The sequence below is a fragment of the Trachypithecus francoisi genome, unplaced genomic scaffold (genome assembly GCF_009764315.1).
Source record: "Trachypithecus francoisi isolate TF-2019V2 unplaced genomic scaffold, Tfra_2.0 Lachesis_group17, whole genome shotgun sequence".
Classification (NCBI taxonomy): domain Eukaryota; kingdom Metazoa; phylum Chordata; class Mammalia; order Primates; family Cercopithecidae; genus Trachypithecus; species Trachypithecus francoisi.
In genome coordinates this window covers 47869090-47879555 of record NW_022681462.1, presented here as the reverse complement: position 1 = coordinate 47879555, position 10466 = coordinate 47869090, and positions in this window count along the sequence as shown.

Sequence of the window (10466 nt, the reverse complement as noted above, 5' to 3'; positions counted from 1 at the left end):
GAAGACCTAGCTCTTCTCTGAACTCTGAAACAATTCGCCATGAATTTAGTGTATCCTTCTTTCTTTCCTGAATTAGTCTGTGAACTCCCAGATCACCTACCTTATAGGGATGTACCTCTTAGCACTTGCCAGGGTGTTGGATGCAAACAGTGTTGTGTAGACCCCAGCTGATGAACAGACATGTGAACTGTGTGTGGCCCATGACAGTTATAATAGAGGTAATTACTTGGACATAATAACTAGCACATGCTTTACCCTCTACTGGCTACTATATTGTGTTTGCCCAGACAACCTCATTTAATCCCTACAAACATCCCATGAGTTAGGTAATATCCCTATTCCTATTGCATGATGATGGAATTTAGGCTTAGAAAAGTTCAGTAACCTGCTAACAGTCACACAATTATAAATAGCAGAGACTGAAGCCCAGGTTCTTAGCCCCTCGGTCTTTCTGCCTTTTTCTTTGCTGACCATCCCCATTCCTCCATAATAATGTGATGACAATTTCAGTGAACCATTCCACCACATGAGACAGGTTGCTTATGCCTTAACTGGACACTTTAATGAGATCAAGAGACTCAGAGTTCACAAACATCTACACCTGTCAGGGGAATAATAGGTCTCCTTTAACAGTCTTGCCCTATGCTAGGCTTCCTTCAAGTGGGTTCACACCCAATACAGACCCTTCTCTACGCTCAGAACAGCCAACAGGAACCTAGAGAGACAAGTACAACTTTTCTTTTCTTTTTCTTTTTTTTTTTAGATGGAGTCTTGCTCTGTTGCCCAGGCTGGAGTGCAGTGGCGTGATCTCGGCTCACTGCAAGCTCCAACTCCCGGGTTCACGCCATTCTCCTGCCTCAGCCTTCTGAGTAGCTGGGACTACAGGCACCTGCCACCACGCCCAGCTAATTTTTTTGTATTTTTAGTAGTGACGGCGTTTCACCGTGTTAGCCAGGCTGGTCTCGATCTTCTGACCTCGTGATCCTCTCGGCCTCGGCCTCCCAAAGTGTTGGGATTATAGGCATGAGCCACCGCACCCGGCCACACCTTTTCAAGGGGCCTCTGCCTGAACTTTTCCACAAATGTGAGCCAATCTTTTTTTTTTTTTTTTTCCAGACCTGGTCTTCTGTTTTAGCTCAGGGTAGAAGTTCTTTTGAACTTCCAATTTTAAAATGGAACAGAAAAGAGAATGACTAAAAAAATTCTGTTAAAGGTGGTGCATTCTGGCCAAGCGGCTCAAGGGCATTTCCGTGGTTCAGAAGGTGTTTTTTTTTAGCATCCACTTTGACAAACCCTGCAGCAGCTCCCAGTCCGTGCCAACTTAGGTTTTGGCCTAATGAGATGCAATGTTCACGCTCAGGTCAATAAAATGAGATGAAAATCACTCTTAGGCTGTGACGGTATGATTAGGACCACAAAACCACACAAAATATTTGGTCACGAAATACTTTCTCTGATGCCCTGGACTGGAAAGTCTGACTTAAAATTTAATGAGGTGATCCCGAGATTTTAATTTTTATAATAACATCCCTTAGGTTGATTTGTTCTCACTATTCTCTGTCAATTGAAGAGTGTGAGCTCAGAAATCATGACCTAGGGTGGGCTGTGGGGAGCACTGGAAAGCAAACAGCAGCAGCCCAGCTAAATTTAGTTAAATTCGGGTATTGGAGAGTCTGAGGAAAAGGACATTGGGTTGTGGGGTGTGGAGCTGAAAAACATACCTTTTCTAAGAACTTGGCAATTTAAATTCTGGCCACGATCAATCACATTCCTCAGGCTCAGAAAACATGGACATGCACGCAAAAATGTTCCTTAGTTTTCCCCAGAACAGGCAGGAATTTTTTGAGATGGAAAGTAAACAGAACTATCAGCACATCGGCCTGGGTTCAGTTCACTATTTTTAACTAACTGGAAGAAGGAAAATATATGGCCCTGTTTTCTTTGCTTGATTGATGTAAAGAGCATTTTTACAGAAATATGCATTTTCCACTAGATATATCTGCCATAGCATCTCTCTACTGCACCCATGAGCTGCCTGTGAGATCCATACACATCTCCTGGGCAATGAGTCTGATCAACCAGTCACCAGGGAGTGGGAAATGTCCAGGCTGTTCCCCACTTGTGTCTTTCTGTTGTGGTGGTGGTAAAATATACATGATATAAAATTTACACTTTCACCATTTTTAAGTGTACAATTCAGTGCCATTAAGCTCATTTATAATATACAGCAACCAGCACTTCCATCCATCTCTAGAACTCTTCTCAGCTTCTCAAACTGAAACTCCATCCCCATTAAACACCAGCTCACTCCCCATTCCCCCTCCTCCCAGGCCCTGGTAACCTCTATTCGATGTTCTGTAAGAATTTCCCACTCCAGGTACCTCATGTAAGTGGCGTCGTACAGTATTTGTCCTTTTGTGTTTGGCTTGTTTCACATAGTGTATTTTCTTTCTTTCCTTTCTTTCCTTTCTTTCCTTTCTTCTTTCTTTCCTTCTCTTTCTTTCTCTTTCTTTCTCTCTTTCTCTCTTTCTTTCTTTCTTTCTGATGGAGTCTCGTTCTGTCATCCAGGCTGGAGTGCAGTGCTGCGATCTTGCCTCAATGCAAGCTCCGCCTCCTGGGTTCACACCATTCTCCTGCCTCAGACTCCCAAGTAGCTGGGACTGTGGGCGCCCACCACCACGCCTGGCTAATTTTTTTGTATTTTTAGTAGAGATGGGGTTTCACCAGGTTAGCCAGGATGGTCTCAATCTCCTGACCTCGTGATCCGCCCACCTGGGCCTCCCAAAGTGCTGGGATTACAAGCATGAGCCACCGCGCCTGGCCTCACGTAGCATATTTTCAAGGTTCATCCATATTGCAGCATGTGTCAGAGTTTTCTTCCTTTTTAAGGCTGAGTAATATTCCATCATACACACACACCACATTTTGCTTATCCAGTCTTCCACTGATGGACATTTGGATTGTTCCACCTTTTGACTACTGATGTCTGAGTCTCTGCTATAAATCCTTTTGGGTATGTCCCCAGAGGTGGAGTTGCTGGGTCATATGGTATTTCTGTGTTTAACTTTTCAGGAGCCACCATATAGTTTTCCAGCATTTCATGCCAGCACACTGTGCTAATTTCTCCACATCCATGCCAACACTTGTTATTTTCTGCTCGTTTTGTAACAGCCATCATAACAGATGTGAAGTGGTACCTTCCCACTGAATGTCTTTTAAAAGAAGCACAACTGAGGATGTGCTTCAAATATGGTGGCAGTTATATCTGGATTTTGAAGGAGTTTTTAAACTCACATCCCAGAACCTTTTGAGTATTTTTTTTTTTTTTTTTTTTGAGACGGAGTCTTGCTCTGTCACCCAGGCTAGAGTGCAGTGGCCAGATCTCAGCTCACTGCAAGCTCCGCCTCCCGGGTTTACGCCATTCTCCTGCCTCAGCCTCCCAAGTAGCTGGGACTACAGGCGCCCGCCACCTCGCCCGGCTAGTTTTTTTGTATTTTTAGTAGAGATGGGGTTTCACCAGGTTAGCCAGGATGGTCTCAATCTCCTGACCTCGTGATCCGCCCACCTGGGCCTCCCAAAGTGCTGGGATTACAAGCATGAGCCACCGCGCCTGGCCTCACGTAGCATATTTTCAAGGTTCATCCATATTGCAGCATGTGTCAGAGTTTTCTTCCTTTTTAAGGCTGAGTAATATTCCATCATACACACACACCACATTTTGCTTATCCAGTCTTCCACTGATGGACATTTGGATTGTTCCACCTTTTGACTACTGATGTCTGAGTCTCTGCTATAAATCCTTTTGGGTATGTCCCCAGAGGTGGAGTTGCTGGGTCATATGGTATTTCTGTGTTTAACTTTTCAGGAGCCACCATATAGTTTTCCAGCATTTCATGCCAGCACACTGTGCTAATTTCTCCACATCCATGCCAACACTTGTTATTTTCTGCTCGTTTTGTAACAGCCATCATAACAGATGTGAAGTGGTACCTTCCCACTGAATGTCTTTTAAAAGAAGCACAACTGAGGATGTGCTTCAAATATGGTGGCAGTTATATCTGGATTTTGAAGGAGTTTTTAAACTCACATCCCAGAACCTTTTGAGTATTTTTTTTTTTTTTTTTTGAGACGGAGTCTTGCTCTGTCACCCAGGCTAGAGTGCAGTGGCCAGATCTCAGCTCACTGCAAGCTCCGCCTCCCGGGTTTACGCCATTCTCCTGCCTCAGCCTCCCAAGTAGCTGGGACTACAGGCGCCCGCCACCTCGCCCGGCTAGTTTTTTTGTATTTTTAGTAGAGACGGGGTTTCACCGTGTTAGCCAGGATGGTCTGGATCTCCTGACCTCGTGATCCGCCCATCTCGGCCTCCCAAAGTGCTGGGATTACAGGCTTGAGCCACCGCGCCCGGCTTGAGTATGTTTTATAAACAACAACAACAACAACAAAGAAAATGGAACGTAAATGAGTAAATGAAAACAGAATGAAGAGATAACAACAATTAGAAAGAGGAAAAGTTTAAATATCTAAATTGACCCAGCAGTGGCTTAACTAGTGATGTATACATCTGTCTATACATCCGTCCCTGCGTTGGCCGATGGGAAAGTTCACAGTTGACCTCAACACCAGCACATTTTGGTGGAGTCTGGCTTATTAGTTGAGCACTTCCTGAGACGATTCACCAGGTACTCTCTCTAAGCAGAGGCCTTGGAAACGGAATCCCCACTCCTCCTCTTTAGGGCACATCTCCAGGGAGAACCATTAACAACATCACACCCAGCCTGCCAGTTTGAGGGTGGACAGCTCCTCCACTGAACCAGGAGGACGGCAGGGTGCAGGACACCAGGGCAGGGCTTACATCCGCGGAGTCACAGAGGCCACCGCCTTTCTGCCTTGCCCTCAGTTCTCCCAATTCCTTAAAAACAAAGAGCATTCCCCACCTGTGATCTTCATCCCAGCACGATCATGTGCACCGGGGAAGTCATCTCAGCTTATAGACAAGGAATCTGAGGCCTGAGAGGCGAAGTAACTGACGAGGTGACCCAGGACAGCACAATGAGCTGAGTTTTGTTCTGCTGGCTTGGTCTTGAATGACAGTTGGAGCTAGGGGAGTACACTGTCCATCCTGGAACCAAGCCAACTCCACCCCCAACCAGAGGGATCCTCCTTCATTTTTCCCCCACACGTGAGTGCAATAGTCCTAAATCAGAGGACAACGCCAGACATCTGTCTCACCAAACTCGTGCGACTATATCAAGAACATCCTGTGTGATGCCCCTGGGGTTTAAAAGCCAGCACTGCTCGTGTAGTTTCAAAGAGGTCTACAATGCCAGGTCACATGGAACTGAATCTATCCCGTAGCCCGCTGAGAAAAACAGTAACTGGAATCACTGTACTTGAGTCTCCGGGGATTCATGGTGGCCTCCTACTCTTTGTTGCCATTAATTGTTTTATGATATTGTTTAAATTAAGTCACTTAACTTTTAGCTTCTTCAGCTATTACAAGCTTTCCGAGAAAATAGAGCACGTGTTCTTCTTTTCCGGGCATCTCCCATGCTTATCACAGGTGACTCACTAGTGAAGGCCAGTTGTAAGTCCTGTGTTATCCTCGGGCCCCCAACTCCCCACCAGTCACTTTCTGTCTTCCCACACTTACATGAGTTCAGACCTGCTGTTTCATCTTAAATCTAGATGGCACACAGCACAGCTAAGATGCTCAAGCAGGTAAAAATGCATACTGTTTGGCGAGTCAAGGAATCATATAGGTACTTTTTGATCTTCAAGTATAAGATTTGAGTGGACTAATTTTTAAATGAACCGTGTGTCTATTTCTGAATATAGAATTACAGTAAGGATGACATAGTAGAACTTCACTTAAAGTTGGTGACTAATGGAGCACTAGACCTAACTCACTTGTGCAAATTAGAATAGATTTGTAGGCTTGGGCCATGAGGTAAGTATTTCAACTTGTATCAGTTTGCTAGGGCTGCCATTGTTAAGTACCACAGACTGGGTGGTTAAACAACAGAAATGTGTTTTCTCACAGTTCAGGAGGCTGTAATTCTGGTTGGTTTCTTCTGAGGCCCCTCTCCTTGGCTCATAGACGCTGTTTCCTCTCTGTGTCTTCATATGACCTTCTTTCTTCTGTGTGTGGCCGTGTCCCAGTCTCCTCTTCTTATAAGGACACCAGTCAGACTGGATGAGGGCCCATTCTAAAAACCTCATTTCAACTTCATTACCTCTTTAAAGACCCAGTCTCTAAAAATGGTCACATTCTGAGATGGGTGTTGAAGTTAGAACATGAAAACATGGATTTTGGAGAGACACAGTTCAGGTCCTAACACAATTAAAATGTAGATGCAGGGAAACGGTTAAACATTTGAAAAAAACTGAATGATCATGGATTATTATGTGGGACTTCAGCCAGATACTGAGAGTAGAAGGGGCCAGTAGGCAGTGTGATGCCACATTTCCTATGTGCGGTAGCTCAGGGGTCAGGGAGACTTGGGTCCAGGATCTAGCTCCAAGGCTGCCAGCCACACGGAGATGAAAAGTTTGACAAGGAGAGAAACGTGAGAGGCAGTTTTCACAACTATTAAAGAGAGATGATAACTGTACCTCCCCTGTAGGCTTGTTATGAGGATTACAATAAGGACCCTAGACCACTGTTTAAGTGAGGGGTCATGAAACAACGAGCCCAGACCAGCATTCACACTTTAGTTTGCACATGAATCACCTTAGTCATCTGGCTAGAAAGCAGATGCTGACTCAGTAGGTCTGGGGTGGGGCCTGAGACCCGGCACTTTTTTTTTTTTTTAAGTCTCACTCTGTTGCCTAGGCAGGAGTACAGTGGTGCAATCTCTGCTCACTACAACCTCCACCTCCCGGGTTCACACAGTTCTCCTGCCTCAGCCTCCTGAGGAGCTGGGATTACAGACGTGTGCCACCACACCCAGCTAACTTTTGTATTTTTAGTAGAGACAGGGTTTCACCATGTTGGCCAGGCTGGTCTCGAACTCCTGATCTCAAGTGATCCACCTGCCTTGACCTCCCAAAGTGCTGGGATTAGAGGCGTGAGTCACTGCGCCTGGCCAGACTCTGCACTTCTAAGCAGTTCCGTGGTGGCATAGATGAGGCCGACCTGGGGCCCTCTGGAGCCTTGGGGTCTAAGATACTGCGCCCTGTGCCTGATAGACCTGTTGTGCACACGCAGTAGAGAGAGCTGCTATAAATACTACTACTACCTCCATGTTGAGCTTAATAGAAACCTAGTCCTCCGACTTTTCATTCCTCTTTGATTGGGCTACTCTTTTTTTTTTTTTTTTTTTTTTGAGACGGAGTCTCGCTCTGTCGCCCAGGCTGGAGTGCTGTGGCCGGATCTCGGCTCACTGCAAGCTCCGCCTCCCGGGTTCACGCCATTCTCCTGCCTCAGCCTCCCGAGCAGCTGGGACTACAGGCGCCCACCACCTCGCCCGCTAGTTTTTTGTATTTTTAGTAGAGACGGGGTTTCACCGTGTTAGCCAGGATGGTCTCGATCTCCTGACCTCGTGATCCACCCGACTCGGCCTCCCAAAGTGCTGGGATTACAGGCTTGAGCCACCGCGCCCGGCCTGATTGGGCTACTCTTAATGGGTGAAGCACAGGCAGGCCACCCTCTTCTACCCACAAATATTTTCCAAGTTAATTAAGAACACACAGAGAATAAATCTATGAATCCCTTGGGCTCAGGATTTCTGATGATAGTGTTTAAGGCATGAGTTTGGGTCCAGGGTCCTGTCATTAACATTTTGTGTTTTATTCCAATGATGATCATCAGTGACCAGTTGCTGAGTCCTCTCTGTTCCCTTTGGAATCAGCATAGGCTTCAAAGGCAAACTGGCACAAAATGTTAGCCTAACCCCTCTGACTGCCCTTCCCTCTACTCCCTCTATACGCCCCCGTCTCCCCAAATCTTGATCCTCTGAATCTGCATTGCCTTGGCAGCTGTCTGATAACTTCAGATAGATTTTCTATTATCTTGTCCAGTTTTTCTTTTTTTCTTTTTTGAAATGGAGTCTTGCTCTGTCACCCAGGCTGGAGTGCAGTGGCATGATCTCGGCTCACTGCAACTTCCGCCTCCTGGGTTCAAGCAATCTCCTGCCTCAGCTTCCAGAGTAGCTAGGATTACAGACGCATGCCACCACATCTGGCTAATTTTTCTATTTTTAGTAGAGATGGGGTTTTGCCATGTTGGCCAGGCATGTCTTGAACTCCTGACCTCAAGTGATCCATCCATCTTGGCTTCCCAAAGTGCTGGGATTACAGGTGTAAGCCACCATGCCCGGCCTACTTTTCTGGTGTTCTTGGAAGGGTAGGTCTGGAACATTCTGGTCAGCCATGGCTGGAGAATGTAGTATTACACACTGAACATAGAGACATTAGTGATTCTTGGGATGCAAATTGTGGCTATGTATTTTTTGAGAGTTTCCTTATATTAAATAGTTTTTTTAAAAAAAATCATAAGTCATTTGTAAGAAAAGAATCCCATCTTTTCTCTCTGTGTGAAGATGCAGTTAAAGTGTCCCAGAAGGACTCTAACTGATGATAAAGACAGAAATGTTAGGGAGATTTGGGGAAGGGGGAGAGAATACCATTTCTAACCATGATAGAGTCAATAGTATTAAACTATCCCTCCTGCTGAAAAAAATAAAAGCTGGAAAACACACACAATAAACAGTCTGAAGGTATTGAAATGCAATGAACATTGGCAGGACCAGACATGAGGCAATCCTCGAGAGGAGGGACCCACTGTGGGGAATTGGCCTCTTTCCTTGACCTTATTTGCCAGTTCTCTGCCTGGGTGAGCAGGATGTTCAGAGTCCCACGGGGCTGAAGAAAGAGAGGTTGAAGTTCAGGGCTAGAAAAAGGGCTAAAACGTATCAACAAAGGAACTGCAGAGAAATGAACCTTCTATACACACTTTCCCTTGAAACATTTGCCAACTCTTAAGGTGTAACAGGCAAGCCTGAGAAACCAACAGAAAGTTGCAACTTGGAGGTTAAAGAGATAATCAGGGATTCCAGCAGCCACAAGGTGCTGGGGAGACAGAGATGGAGTTTAAGACGTAGGAAGGAGGACATTGGTATTACTGAATCTCAGTTGAGCTCCCAGAAGGGCCCTGTCTTAGGAATAAGGGCTACACCACAGAGGAAAGGGCAACACTGAAACAGACCAATGCTGTCTACATAAAATTAACCACCACAGGGTCATGGGGGTCAGTAGGCATGCTCTCTGCCTGCAGGTGGAAAATTAATCCAACCACAGAAAGACATCTTTCAGAGCCCTGTGATTTTCAATATTGCAATTTCTGTAATTCAAAATAAATCACAGATCATACTACAAGTAAGCCGAAATGACAGAACACCAAGAGAAGAGAAAAAAGTGAAAACATAAAGTCTTGCAGGTAATTTATTGAGTTACTAGATTTTAAAATAACTATGATTAATATGCCATAGTTAAATCAACAGTTTTATAGTAAGATTAGACTCAGTATAAGAAAGGACTAGTGAACTAAAGACAGGATAAGCAAAAGTATTCAGATTGAAGCATGGAGAGGAAAAAAGATGGAAAACACAAAACAGGACATGAAAGATAGGGGACAGGATGGAAAGAGCTATGTATGGATAATTGGATTACCAGGAGAAGAAGAGGAAAGACAGAGAATTGGACAGAAATGATACAATTTTTAAAAATATTGCTTAAAAATACTGTCTGCAAAATTAATAAAAGACCAAAAGCCATAAATTCAAGAATCTTGGAGAATGCCAGCAGATAAATACAAAGCCAACAAAATCTAGTCACATCATAGTCAAATGGTTGAAAGTGAAAGATAAAGGAAAGTTTTAAGAGAAGACATAATAAAAATATGCATTATCTTTAAAACAGTAAGAGTAAGACTGATGACTGACTTTTTAATAAAAGTCTGGCCAGTTATCTGGCCAGAAGACAATGACATCTTTGTCGTGCTGAAAAAAAAAATGCCAACAAGACATTTTTTCACATAACATCTTCATTCAAAAAAATTAAATGGAATTTTTTAGGCAGAAAGAAAATGATTTTAAAAGAAATTATAAAAATACAAAAAGAAGTAGTGAGCACCCTTACCCTGTAAGAGTAAATATGAAGGTAAATAAAATTAATAATAATAATAACTAGAAGTTTGAAATATAGGTGCAGTACATGACAACAATAGCACACACATGAAAAAACAGGAGGGGTGTAAATGAAGTTAAACTGTTTTAAGTTTCTTGCATTATTCAAAAATAAGTAAAAGTACTAATTTAAGATAGGCTATACTAAGTCAAGGATAGATTCTTAATCTCATGGTTAATCAACAAAATAATAATACAAGAATGTATAAGTAACGTGCTAATAGATTAAAAATATGCACTAAAAATGCTTATTGATAAATAAGGTAATAAGGAAGAAATAAA